Source organism: Phyllobates terribilis, unplaced genomic scaffold, assembly GCF_046119375.1.
Source record: "Phyllobates terribilis strain yellow unplaced genomic scaffold, ASM4611937v1 Scaffold_1__5_contigs__length_1240528914, whole genome shotgun sequence".
In the NCBI taxonomy this organism is placed as follows: domain Eukaryota; kingdom Metazoa; phylum Chordata; class Amphibia; order Anura; family Dendrobatidae; genus Phyllobates; species Phyllobates terribilis.
In genome coordinates, this window is record NW_027362761.1 from 329,731,344 (window position 1) to 329,745,833 (window position 14,490).

The window sequence follows — 14,490 nt, forward strand, 5'->3', positions numbered from 1 at the left end:
GACCACTGCGGTGTACAGGGTACCCTCTTTTAGGATGGGAAGCAGTGACGACTGTTTCTCTATGCGTAGGATCCCTCACGGGTGACCGAGAGGAAGGACCCACTGGTCTCTGGCAAAAAGATTTATCTCTCACACAGACGGGACACGTGAGAACAAAGTCCTTGACGTCCTGGCGCCACCGGGGCCACCAATAGGACCGTAGAAGGCACTTAGTGGTACGTTTGAACCCCAGGTGAGCTCCGAGCTTAGGGGCATGAGCCCAGGAGAGCACCATATTCCGTAGATTAGGGGAAACAAATGTCTTCCCCGACGGAACCGGGTTGGAGGACACTGCAGACACTCTCTCCTCCTGAGAATTCTCTGCGACATAGTTTGACAAGGACCGGGTCCTGGAAACCGACAAGGAATCTGTACCGGATGTCGCAATGATAGGAGGATCGGAGCCTACCCTCCGGGTGACTTTGCCCAAACACTGAGATGCACAATTCTCACTCCAGGAAGAAATTCTCCCCGAATTACAGTCAATGTGTGGGGAATGACAGCGTAACCAGGGGAGACCCAATAACACCTCGTCTAATCCACCGGGAATAATAAGAAAAGAAATAACCTCCCAGTGGCCCTCAGGGAATGACATGGTGAGAGGGATCGACCGATGAGTGATTTGCACATCCAGGAGTGACCCATTGGCAACACTAATGTTCATTGGGCTAGAGAGTGGCTCAGTAGAGATGGCATGTCTCTGGGCAAATGTAGATGATAGAAAATTGCCCTCAGCTCCAGAGTCCACCCACGCCTTGGCAGTAACTGCAGATTTACCGAAGGACAAGATCACCTGATATGATAGCTTGGTGAAAGAGGACCCAGAATTTAATGTACCCCCACCAACGGTGGTAAGCCCTACTCGTTTTACCGGCTGCTTGGAGCCCTTATTTACGGGGTGCTCCGAGAGATGTGCAGAACGGGAACGAGAGGAGCTAGACTCAGTCCGGGATACATCCATAGCCTCAGGCTCCGGGTCTGAGGTCTTGGATTTGGGTCTAAAGACGCCTGGTGCCAAGAGGTACTGGGGACTGCCAATCTCTAGCTCTAACCTGTGTTCTGCATGACGTAAGTCAATACGGTCAGTGAGAGATATTAATTCCTCCAGAGAGGTTGGAATCTCTCGGGTAGATAAAGCATCTTTAATATGCCCAGCCAGACCCTTCTAGAACACCGGGATAAGCGACCGCTCAGACCAATCCAGCTCAGCCGCAAGGGTTCTTAACTGGATGGCATAGTGACTGGCGGTGGCCGAACCCTGGATCAACACGAGAAGCTTAAGAGCCGTATCGTGCGTGATCTGGGGCCCTAGGAATATACCTTTTAAGGTCTTGAGAAAAAGACCCGCATTAGCCACTACCGGGTCATTTCGCTCCCACAGGAGAGTAGCCCACTCCAGAGCTCGGTGGGAGAGCAAAGATATGATATATCGCTCTTTGGCTCTTTCGGAGGGGAACCGTGCCTCCATCATCTCCAAATGAATGGAGCATACATTAACAAAACCCCTACAGAGTTTACTGTCCCCAGAATTTTTTTCCGGGTGAGGAAAACGGGGTAATGGGGCAGTTACAGCTGTCGCAGCATTTAATGCAGCCGAGTTAACCATATTGGCTGCTTGCGAGGCCGCCTGGGTAGCTACTGCAGTGATATCAGCTACCGGGGCTTGTTCCAGAGTCCTAAGTCTGGTCTCCAGCTGCTGTATGTAACGCTGCAGTTGCTGGTTGTCGGCCATGTTCGGCAAGACCCTGGCGCTCAGATACTGTTAAGGGGAGCGGTTGCAGACAACTTTATTTAATGGAACACAAACGACCCCGGGGTCCGCGATGCAGCCTAGAGGACTGCTGCCGAACACTCTCCGGGTGGAAAGGCAAAGCGACAACTAAACAGATAACCCGTCTGTGTTAACAGCACACCGGACCGGGTAAAGCGGTACGCTCTATCTCCGTTTACTGCACGGAGGAGAGAGCGACCGGCAACGCACCTAACAATAATCTTATCCCTTCGTGTTAACGCACACGGAAGGGTAAGACGGTATGCACAATCTCCAAGAACCGCAGGGAGACGTGCGTCCGTGGGAACAGCAGTAGCCCTGTCTTTGATACAGGCGCTACGCTATGGGGATTGGCGCTAAAGTGGCTCACACAATCTCCAAGAACCGCAGGGAGACGTGTGACCGGACTATGAGCAGTAGCCCTGTCTGCGGTAGAGGCACTACGCTATAGGAGACGGCGCTAGCGTGCGGGTGATTCCCGCCGGGTATTCGGGCACTCAGCCAGCGTGCTACCGGACTGAGCAAACCCACTCTATTTAGCTCACAGGCGGCTCAGGGTGCAAGGTGAACCCCCTGGATAGAGCCAGTCAGTGAGGCGAAGCTACCTGCCTACTTTTTCTACCTGCCTAGCTAAAGCTATGGCTCTTCGAGGAGCCCAGAGTAAGCGTGCACACCACAAACAGCTAGCTCAAATGATCTGAGCGTGCCGCCATGTTTGTGGGCGGGCCTTTTAAAGACTAAGCCCTGCCCAGCGACGCGCTATTGGTGACGTTACCCGTGAACCAATCAGGGAGTGCCAGGTCACCGAATCAGGTCGGTGCCAACCCACCAATCATGATCCGCCAGGTCACGGACATGCTCAGTGCGGCGAATCCTGGACTTGGTCTCCACGAGCCCTGTCTCCCTCTGCAGCCTATGCTTAACACTGCTGGGCACAAATGCCTAGGAGACTATCTGCAGGGCTTGTGGAACAGCTAGGCGTTGGGACTGACAACAATGCTGAGCAGTATCAGCCTGGGCTGGCCTGGGATGGGAGACCACAGAAGGTCTTGGACCCATTTCAAATCCAGCCCCAGACCAACAGCTAACACACACAGTGCTGAAAAGACATGGGAACAGCATGATCCTTGGTGCATGCAAAGATTCCTCCTGCCATGCTCCTGCCATGCACCTGTCATTGCAGACTTGCAACAATCACCATCCATATCCTTATCCCACTGCAGCATTCAGTGGTCCCTACCCTGTTCCTTGGAATGCAAGTATGCAGCTAGCCGCACAGGCTGCAATACTATACTGCCAAATTTTTGACAGGTACTTAGACTTGCAATGTGGCCTTTTAGGCTCGTGGAGGCAGAAGCTTTTCATAACCTCATGCTAGCAACGGCCACTATATTTCCCGGTATCGCCTCCGACTTCCACAAGCACGGGTCCCACAACATTACCTGTGCCCTCCCCAGTGCATTTACTGGGAAGGACCGCCTAACCACAAACACGTGGACAGGTAAATGTGGCCAGGGACGGTACGGAGCCAGTCCACAACTTTTTTTGCTGAGAGTTGTATTTAGCTCGGTGAAAGGACTGGCATAGAGGGAAACCCTATCTACCCTGCGTGTCATTTCTCCCAGGAAGTCCAATAAAGCTGCTTGCACTTGAAATGTGGCCTGAACATTAGTGATGGTATTTTTCTGTGGGAATTTGCTTGCCTCCTACCAGCCTGGAATATTTCCAGCAAACTATGGTACGGCGCCATGGTATTAGCACTGCCCCAATTACCAGTAGCGAATCCATCCCTAATTTCCTTCTCAGGAATTTTATTTGGTAGACTGAGTGGCTGCCCAAATACATTTTCTCACAAGGAGCTGAAGATAGAGTGGCAGTAGGTGCAAGTTTCACCAGCCTGTTTGATATTAGAGGGTGAACGGCAGCACATTGGATCAGTGGTTAGCACTGAAGACTTGCAGCGCTGGGATCCCTGGTTCAAATCCCAGCAAGAACAACATCTGCAAGGACTTTGTATGTTCTCCCCTTGCTTGCATGTGTTTCCTCCTCAGTAAAAATAGAGTGTCCGGGAACCTTCCCACACACTTTACTTAGCAAGGACTGCTTCTTGGCTGGGTTGAATGGTCCCACCAAAGAATCCTCTGGTGTGCCTTGGCTTCTACCAGAGGAGAGTTCATGATAGCGCTAACTTTGCAGCTGCTATGGGGCTCTTGAGCAGGTGAGAAAGGTTATCCCTCAGAATCAAATCCTCTGGTGGGCACAATACTTTTCAATCTGAAACAGCTTCTCAGTGGGAGTTGTATTTCACCACAGCCATATTCTTTAGCTCGGTGAAAGGATTGGCATAGAGGGAAACCGTATCTACCCCGGCAGTCATTTCTCCGTTACCAGGTTCCGCCCATTGTCACACATGACCATGCCTGGCTGTATGTTCAGCTGTGAGAGACACAGATCAGGCTGCTGTGTTACAGCTTTCAACAACTCTGCAGCGCTGGGCGGTTTGTCAATTAAGCATGTTCTCTTCAGCACAGCCTGTTGCCGCTTGGCCAAGGCAGTTCTGCAGTGCTGTCAGCTTGTGACTTATGTAGTCATTTAGGAGATGGAGGAAGAGGTCATGAGCTGAACAATGTGATTACATTGAGGTTAAATTGGTGACGCTGTTTTTTATACTAAAGAAAGATCCTATTGTTTTGTTTTTTTAACGTTATTTTTTAAGACAAATGCATTCACCGGGAAATGTCATTTTAACATTTTACAACCTTATCTGGCAATGTGGTGTGTGGCACATCATCAGACACATCCTGTTTTATTTATGATGGAGGGACTCTGAAAGTCATAAAACCTATTTTTATAGGGCCATCAGACGGCCCTTACTATTCTTAAAAGGCCAGCAGTCGGCCCTTGCTATTGTTAGAGAGCCATCAGTCGGCTATGCTTTGTTGTTCTTATTATTAACAAGTGGGTCTCCTATACTGTTATTGCATATCCAGTGACTGCAAGGGCTGCCAAAAATTTGGACGCAACCCAATACCCCTTTGAAGAGACATAGAGGAGGGTCTCAGTAAAAAAAAAATTCCCATTATAAAGGAGCGGGTCTCCTATAGTGGTAATGCCCATGCTGTGAGACTGAAAGGGCTGCCAAATTTTGGGAAAAACCCCACTAAGAATTTAAAGACACATAGAGCAGGGCCACAGTACTGACTAATTCCATTTAGAAAGGAGAGAGTCTGCTATACAGTTATAGGGTATGCAGTGAGTCCAATGGCTGACAAATGTTAGGAAAAACCCCACTAAGAATTTAAAGACAAACAGAGCAGGGCCACAGTAACAAGTACGACATGTTCCCATTAGAAAGGAGAGGGTCTGCTATACAGTTATAGGGTATGCAGTGAGTCCAACGGCTGACCAAATTTAGGAAAAACCCCACTAAGAAATTAAAGACATATAGAGCAGGGCCACAGTAGCGACAAATTCCCATTAGAAAGGAGAGAGTCTGCTATACAGTTATAGGGTGTGCAGTGAGTCCAACGGCTGACCAAATTTAGGAAAAACCCCACTAAGAAATTAAAGACACATAGAGCAGTGCCACAGTAACTAGGTGTGACATGTTTCCATTAGAAAGGAGAGGGTCTCCTATACAGTTATGGGGTATGCAGTGAGTCCAAAGCCTGACCAAATTTAGGAAAAACCCCACTAAGAAATTACAGACACTTAGAACAGGGCCAAAGTAACGACAAATTCCCATTAGAAAGGAGAGCGTTTGCTATACAGTTATAGGGTATGCAGTTAGCCCAACGGCTGACGAATTTTAGGAAAAACTCCACTAAGAATTTAAAGACACAAAGAGCGGGGCCATAATAACAAGGTACGACATGTTCCCATTAGAAAGGATAGGGTCTGCTATACAGTTATAGGGTATGCAGTGAGTCCAACGGCTGACAAATTTTAGGAAAAACCCCAATAAGAATTTAAAGACACACAGAGCAGGGCCACAGTAACAAGGTACGACATGTTCCCATTAGAAAGGAGAGGGTCTGCTATGCAGTTATAGGGTATGCAGTGAGTCCAACGGCTGACCAAATTTAGAAAAAACCCCACCAAGAAATTAAAGACACATAGAGCAGGGCCACAGTAACGACAAATTCCCATTAGAAATGAGAGAGTCTCCCATAGTGTTGGCCTATGCAGTGAATGCAAGGGCTGCCAAAAATTTGGAGTCACTTCAATGACCCTTGGAAGAGACGTGGAGGAGGGCCTCATAAAATAATGTTCCCATTAGAAAGGAGCGGGCCTCCTATACTTGTAATGCCCATGCACTAAGTGTATGGGCTGACAAACATTTACCCCTGGGGGGTATACATGAATATACTGTATACATTTTTTTTTTACGGGCATCATAAACAACCTTTAAAAAAATTATGTGGGTGTTGCATCACGGACCACGGTCACCCTGGTGATATGGTGGTGGAGAATGAGGAGAAGGAGGACAAGCGCAAATAGCCAAAATCAGGAAGCGTATACCCATGTGTGGGTGTGAAAAAGTGCATGAGGATAGACACTGGATTTGAGTTTATGTTACGCTGCTATCATTCGGTGGTGTTGGGAAGTCTGGCCCAATCCAGCCTTTGTTCATTTTTATAAGAGTTAGCCTGTCAGCATTTTCAGTTGACAGGCGGATTCGCTTATCAGTTATAATTCCACTAGCGGCACTAAAAACCCGCTCTGATAAAACGCTGGCGGCAGGGCAGGCCAGGACCTCCAAGGCATAGAGAGCCAGTTCATTTCACGTATCCAGCTTGGATACCCAATAATTATAAGGCACAGAGGAATCACGGAGGACATTGGTACGGTCGGCAAGGTACTCCCTCAGCATCTTCCCAAACTTTGCACTCCTTGTGAGAGTACCCCACGCCTCAGGGCCTGTGCGATGGGAGGGTCTGAGAAAACTCTCCCAGAACTTTTACAGTGTTCCAGTGCCTCTGCTGGATTGAAGTTGTGTCTCTCTCGCCTGTACTCCTTGGTTGTCCAACGAAGTGTGCCTTCTGCCACCATCATTTTCAGATGGGAATTTTTTAAATAGTTCCGCAACAAGGGCCTTCTGGTACAGCCCCATTTATTTAGACCTGTCCACCTCAGGAATAAGAGATATAAAGTTCTCCTTGTAGCGTGGGTCTAGAAGTGTCACACACCAGTAATGACTGTCACCCAAAATTTTGAGAATGCGAGGATCATGGGAAAGGCAGCATAACATAAACTCAGCCATGCATGCCAGACTACTAACAGGCAAGACTTCCATGTCCTCACCAAGAGGATGACTGACCATGCTCTCCTCCTCCTCTCTGTCCTCTGGCCATCCACGCTGAACAGACGGTATGAAAGCTGTGCAGGTAGTACAGTCTATAGTGCATGAAACTAGCTCTTGTCCTTCCTTCTCCTCCTCCTCTTTCTCATTGTCACCCAATCCACGTTGGGATGAGATGAGGCTTGGCTGTGTGTAATCACCCTGTATGGTTCTTTGCTCCATCTCATCGTGCTCTGTCTGCAATGCATCCTCTTTGATTGTGAGCAGAGAGTGTTTCAGAAGACAAAGAAGCGGGATGGTGATGCTAATTATCGCGTCATCGCCGCTCACCATCTTGGTGGAGCCCTCAAAGTTTTGGAGGATGGTACATATGTCTGACATCCATGTCCACTCCTGAAGTCTTATGTGTGGAGTCTGAACTGAATACCGACAGCCTTGTTGATTCTGGTACTCAACAACTGCCCTCTTCTGCTCACAAATTCTTCCCAACATCTGCAGTGTAGAGTTCCAACGTGTGGGGACATCACACACAAGTCTATGACCCAGTAGCTGGAAATGCTGCTGAAACACTGCAAGGGCGGCAGAAGCTGTAGCTGACTTTCTAAAATGGGCACACAGGGAGCGTATTTTAACAAGCAGATCCGGCAGCTCTAGGTAGGATTTGAGAAACCACTGAACCACGAGGTTAAGCACATGGGCCAGGCATGGTATGTGTGTGAGCTCGCCTCGCCTCAGAGCCGCCACCAGGTTCCGGCCATTGTCACACAAGACCATGCCTGGCTGTAGGTTCAGCGGTGTGAGCCACAGATCTGCTTGCTCTTTCAGAGCTGTCCACAACTCTTCAGCATTGTGTGTTTTTTCACCTAAGCATATTAGCTTCAGCACAGCCTGTTGCCGCTTGGCCGAGGTAGTGCAGCAGTGCTTCCAGCTTGTGACGAATGTGGTCATTTTGGAAATGGAGGCTGAAGAGGAGGAGGAGTTTGAGGAGGATGAGGTGCAGGAGCTGTAGACCGTGGGGGCAACCCTGATTGACCTAGGGCCCACAATTCTTGTTGTCGGGAGGACGTGTTCCTTCCCAAGGTCCGCCTGGGTCCCGACTTCCACTATGTTAGCCCAGTGTGCCGTCAGCGAGATGTACCGTCCCTGCCCACAAGCACTTGTCCACGAGTCCATGGTTAGGTGGACTTTACCGGTAACTGCGTTGTTGAGAGCACGGCTAATGTTTTGGGACACGTGCTTGTGTAATGCGGGGACGGCACACCGGGAGAACTAGTGGCGACTGGGGACCGAGTACCGATGGATGGCCGCTGCCATCAGGTTGCGGAATGCTTCTGTCTCCACGAGCCTAAAAGGCAACATTTCGAGCGCAAACAGTCGTGATATGTGAGAAATCAGTAGTGTGGCCTGTGGGGCATTGGCTGCATATTTGCGCTTGCGTTCCAAGGACCGGGGTATGGACAACTGGACGCTGCGCTGGGACAAGGACATGGAAGTGCTTCCTGATGCTGCTAGATGCTGCTACTTGAGAGTTCGCAACGACAGGTGCAGGGCAGGAGGCATCTTCGCATGCACCATGAACAGGGGATTGGCTTGCATGCACAACAGCAGAAGAAGCAATGGTGCCACCTGTAGACACTGTTCCTGGACCCTGGGGTTCGGCCCACAAAGTCAGGTTCTTTGCTGTCATGTGCCTGATCATGCTGGTGGTGGTCTGGCTGGTCGTTTTGCCACCCCTGATGATGCTGGCCTGGCAGGAGGTGCAAATGGCCTTTCTGGGGTTATCGGCAGAGTCTTTAAAAAACAACCAGACTCGAGAAGACCTAACAGTTGTACTGACAACTTCCTTCATGTTGGTGTTACGGGAAATGATTGACTGCCTTCTGTCTGCGGCCACCACACAGCTTCATCCTGCCTGTTGGGGTGCTCTGCCTCCCTCTCCCTGTGTGCTGCTGTCCTGGTCTGCATGTCCTCCTGCCAGGTTTGGTAAGTTACTACATCATCCACCACCTCATCTTCCACTTCTGCACCCTGGTCCTCCTACTGACTTTCTGGCAATTGTGTCTCATCATCGTCCACCTCTTGTGACACTTTTCCACCATCGCCTTCCTGTGACCGTGGCTGCTCAAATATTTGGGCACTTCTACACGCAATCTCCTCTTGCCCCGCTTCAAGAGGACCGGGCGAGAGGCCCGAATCTATAAATGGAAAAGTGAACAGCTCTTCAGAGTGTCCAAGTGTGGGATCAGTTGTCTCTGGGTACTCAGCATTGTGGGAGGAAGGAGGATCAGGGTGAGGAATATGCGGTCCAGACTCACGGCTACTGAGACTTGACCGTGTGGAAGACAGGGTGGTGGTGGTGGTGGCTAAGTGGCTGGAAGCATTATCCGCTATCCAACCAACAACCTTTTGACACTGCTCTGGGTTCAATAGTGGTGTGCTGCGGTCCCCTAGAAATTGGGACAGGAAGGTCAGGCGAGAAGATGTGGGTGGCACAATTTTGGCTTGTCCACGGCCTTGTCCTCGGCCTCTGCATGCACGATTACCATCACATCCAGTTCCCCGTCTCTTGCCACATGTCTTGCCCATTTTAACTGGAGGACAGTATCTTCCATGCTCACTACAAATGACTGAGTTTGGAGCGATCTTATATGTTATCCGTGTGATGGAGAAAACAAAGTTTTAAATACCTGGCCTGTAGGTAAGTAGTTTGAACAGCAAACTGCGGTGAATTGCTTCACTTACACAATAAAGGAAATTTTTAATGGAGGCAAGAAATGGCAGTATTTTCTGACAACGTATATGTAATCCGTGTGATGGAGAAAACAGAGTTTTAAATACCTGGCCTGTAGGTAAGTAGTTTGAACAGCAAACTGCGGTGAATTGCTTCACTGACACACTAAAGGAAATTATTAATGGAGGCCAGAAATGGCAGTATTTTCTGACAACGTATATGTCATCCGTGTGATGGAGAAAACACAGTTTTAAATAGCTGGATTTCTAGCGCTCTAATATGGAAAGGACCAGGCTGTATTCTGCAGTGCCAACAAGCAAATGGCGCAGAAAAAATGGTGTTCTCTGGATTGCTTTTTAAGCAAATAATGGGGATTAAGATCCATAGAAAAGTGTTCCTGGCCCCTGAGACCTGGGCCTTTGTATAGAAATATCTAACAGCAGCAGAAGGCAGAATTGGAATGGAGCCTCTTGTGCTATATGCACTGCATTCTGCTGTATACACTGCCTGCCTATACACCCTGCCTGCCTGATATCTCTGCAGATGGATTAGTCCTCAGAAGGACTGTTTGTTAAGATATACTGTATGTGTGTAATGTACGTTTTTTCTCCCTACACTACCTAATCCAAAGAAAAGTATTCCTGGCCCCTGAGACCTGGGCCTTTGTATAGAAATATCTAACAGCAGCAGAAGGCAGAATTGGAATGGAGCCTCTTGTGCTATATGCACTGCAGTCTGCTATATACACTGCCTGCCTATACACCCTGCCTGCCTGATATCTCTGCAGATGGATTAGTCCTCAGAAGGACTGTTTGTTAAGATGGATATGTGTAATGTATGGTTTTTCTCCCTACACTACCTAATACACAATCAAATCTCTCCCTGACACAGCAGCACCTCTCCCTACAGTGTCCGATCCGGAGTGACTGTGACGAGCATGGCGGCGACAGGTCTGATATAGACCTGATGACGCTGTGCGACCAGCCAATCACTGTAATGCCCTCAACCAACATGGCTACGGCATTCCAGTGCATGGCAGGCAATTCCTGAATGTTCATTGGCTCTCTAAAGAGTGCCAAACATGCAGGGAAGGGACCCGAGTTCCCGCCCGAGCAACCTGGAAATACTCGGCCAGCGCTGAGCATCTCGAGCAGTGAGATGCTCGGGCGAGCACCGAGCAGTAGCGAGCATGGTCGTTCATCAATAATTACAATAAGTGTGCAAAATAATAGAAACAAATTTATAGCATGTACACTTTTTGAGGTAAGTAGCTGTGTATACATTTCTGGTATGTTGAGATTTTCCTTTTTTCTTTAAAAAATAGAAAATAATTACTTTACACAAAAATGCTAAATAAATATAAAAACAGATATTGCTTATGGCTTGTCCACCTCACAAGAAAGGAAGCATGCTTTTTCAGATATACTGAAACCAAATCTAGTCTATTTCTTAAAAAAATATTTCGATTTGAGAGTCCTCAGTGGTTGATACCTTTTAATGGCTAACTGAAAAGATGGTAACAGATTGCAAGCTTTTGAGACTACTCAGGCCTCTTCATCAGGCATAGTATAACCCAATATCTGAAGAGTCACATATTTATACACATTAGGGCACAGAAATAATGCAATAGATGAGACAGGTAACGTTAAGCACAGCAATTACTGTGGGAAAAAGATAAACAGTTCTGGCTGTAAATATTGGATTGGTTCATAGACTGTTATGGTGACCCCAAAGTTCTGAGGACCACATTCCTTAGTTGATGCAGAATGACATAAATCCATGCGACACATTCATTCCTGCTCTGAAGGTGTTAAAGGTCATCATCAATTTATATTCCCAAACCTTTCTGTCTCTCTGAGATTTGAAGTTACCTTTTAATACCAATAATTTCATGTCTGTGATGTTGTGATCAGGTAAACACAAATGCTTGGCCACAGGTAGACCTATTTTTTCTTCCTTTATTGTGTGGTGATGATGATTCATCCTTGTCCTAAGTTTTTGCCCTGTGTCCCCTACATACAGACCACCTGTTGGATATTTAGTGCATATAATTAAGTACACTACATTAGATGTGATGCAGCTGAAAGTACCTGGGATCTTGTAGCCTGATGTGAATTGGGGATCTTTATCTTGTCTGTGATCATTGTAAATGGACAGGTTTTACATTTCTTCAGAAGGAAAATTAGAATTGAAGGGACTTAGTGTGATGGTGAGTCCCTTCTCATGGACAAGCCGTGAATCAGGGTTTTCAAGGAGTCCGAGGTCAAGAGCCAGGAGGGTACGTCATAAACAGAGGAAAGAGACATAGGCGTAGTCAGGTGACAGTCCAGAGTCAGAATTCCAAGATCAGAGGGCGTCAAGGCAAAAGGGGTAATGCAAACGGGTATTCAGTAGACAATTCTAGGGTCCGGCAACAAAAGATCAGAATGTCTGAGTTCAAAGCACAAAGCACTGAGAAAACACTACACTTGGCTGAAAGCTATAACTGTCAGCTATCGGGGGGAAAAAAGGGGAGGAACAAGTGCACATGGGGTGATATTGAAATTACAGATGAGAAGGGAGTTATGGAGTTGCTTATCTGAAAGGGTTGTGATTGTCACAACTCCAATAATAACCCATGAATATTACAGCTGCTGCAGTCCCATCGACAAATGAAGGTAAACCCTCTTTTGCATATGTATTAATAGAAAAAGGAAATTTAACATTTCAGAGTAGACCGCGCTGCTATATGAAGAAAGCAGTTCCAGAGTGAAATATCAATTTTGTAGTTTTTATTTTTATGCGTTTTGTGATCGCACCGAGCTCTTTTTCAAAAACAAACTACATAGCACAAAATGATTTTTGCGAACACGAAATGCGTAAAAATAAAGCTGTGAAATTGCTATTCCACTCTGGAACTGCTTTCTTCATACAGCGGCGTGATCTACTCTGAAACATCAAATCTCCTTTTTCTGTTGCAGCTACCTAGGACTGACAGCTTAGTCAAATAGCTGGCTAATCACTAAGAACACAGAACACCTGAAGGAAGCTCAGCACCTCCCAGTATCTGATTCGACAGCTGAGTTGTCATTCAAAATCCTGACAGCTCAGCACATCCCTACACTAGATTGGCCGACTGAGCTGTCACTCACTGCGTCCAAGACACACTGACACTTAGACTTCTTTACTAGTGATGAGCGAGCACTAAAATGCTCGCGTGCTCGAAGCTCGGGTAGAGCACATTGGAATACTCAGGTGCTCAAGTAAGTCTATGGGAAACTCGAGCATTTTTCTGGCCGTCCTCGCCAGCGGTCTGCAGAAGGTCAAAAATTGCCCAAATCGATGGGAACAGTGTTCAATTAAAAGTCAGGCAGGCAGAATATATAGGCAGACAGGCAGGCAGGGTATATAGGAGGGTGCCTAAAAAACATAGCAGGGCACTTGGAACACACTAGTGCCCTCCGATTTTAATGCACCCATCTCTTTAAAAAAGCCGGCCGGCAATACAGCAGCGACATACACCGGTACCCGACAATTTAGAACAGAAAGAATAGAGCATCACACATAGATTAGATAGATAGAAACATGTCAGTCACATATATAATAAGTACAGTGACAGTGTTGGTTACTGTACTTGTCATTTAGTGTTAAAATAAAGGATTTATTAAAAAAAAAATAATAGTGTTTTCATGCACCCATCTCTTTAAAAAAGCCGGCCGGCAATTCATCATCGGTACCCGACAATTTAGAACAGAAAGAATAGAGCATCACACATAGATTAGATAGATAGAAACATGTCAGTCACATATATAATAAGTACAGTGACAGGGTTGGTTATTGTACTTGTCATTTAGTGTTAAAATAAAGGATTTATAAAAAAAAAAAATTGGCGTGGGGTTCACCGTAATTTTAGTCTCTAGCGGAGGTTAAGCAGACGGCTGAGGCAGATGTTTGAAGCCTGGGAAGGGGGTAATACCCACGGAGCTTCCCAGGCTGCTAATATCAGCCCCCAGCTCTCTTGAAGCTCATCAAGAGAATGCCAAGAGTGTGCAAAGCAGTCATCAAAGCAAAATGTGGCTACTTTGAATATAAGACATATTTTCAGTTGTTTCACACTTTTTTGTTAAGTATATAATTCCACATGTGTTAATTCATAATTTTGATGCCTTCAGTGTGAATGTACAATTTTCATAGTCATGAAAATACAGAAAAATCTTTAAATGAGAAGGTGTGTCCAAACTTTTGGTCTGTACTGTATATAATAAGTACAGTGACAGGGTTGGTTACTGTCCTTGTCATTTAGTGTTAAAATAAAGGATTTATAAAAAAAAAAATTGGTGTGGGGTTCACCGTAATTTTAGTCTCTAGCGGAGGCTAAGCAGACAGATCGTTGGCATCAGCTGGAATGGGCGATACGATAAGTAGGGTTTAATTTAGAACATTAAAGGAATGTGTCTTTATTTCAATTAAAGGACTTTATTCTGGGTGTTTGTGTTTTTTTTAACTTTGACTATGGGGTTGGTAATAGGGGGCTCTTATAGACGCCTCTCCATTACTAACCTGGGCTTGATGTCAGCTGGCATTATAAGCTGACATCAACCCCAACCCTATTACCTCACTGCCACCGCTACAGGGCAGTGGGGAGAGCGAGGCTAAGTGCCAGAATTG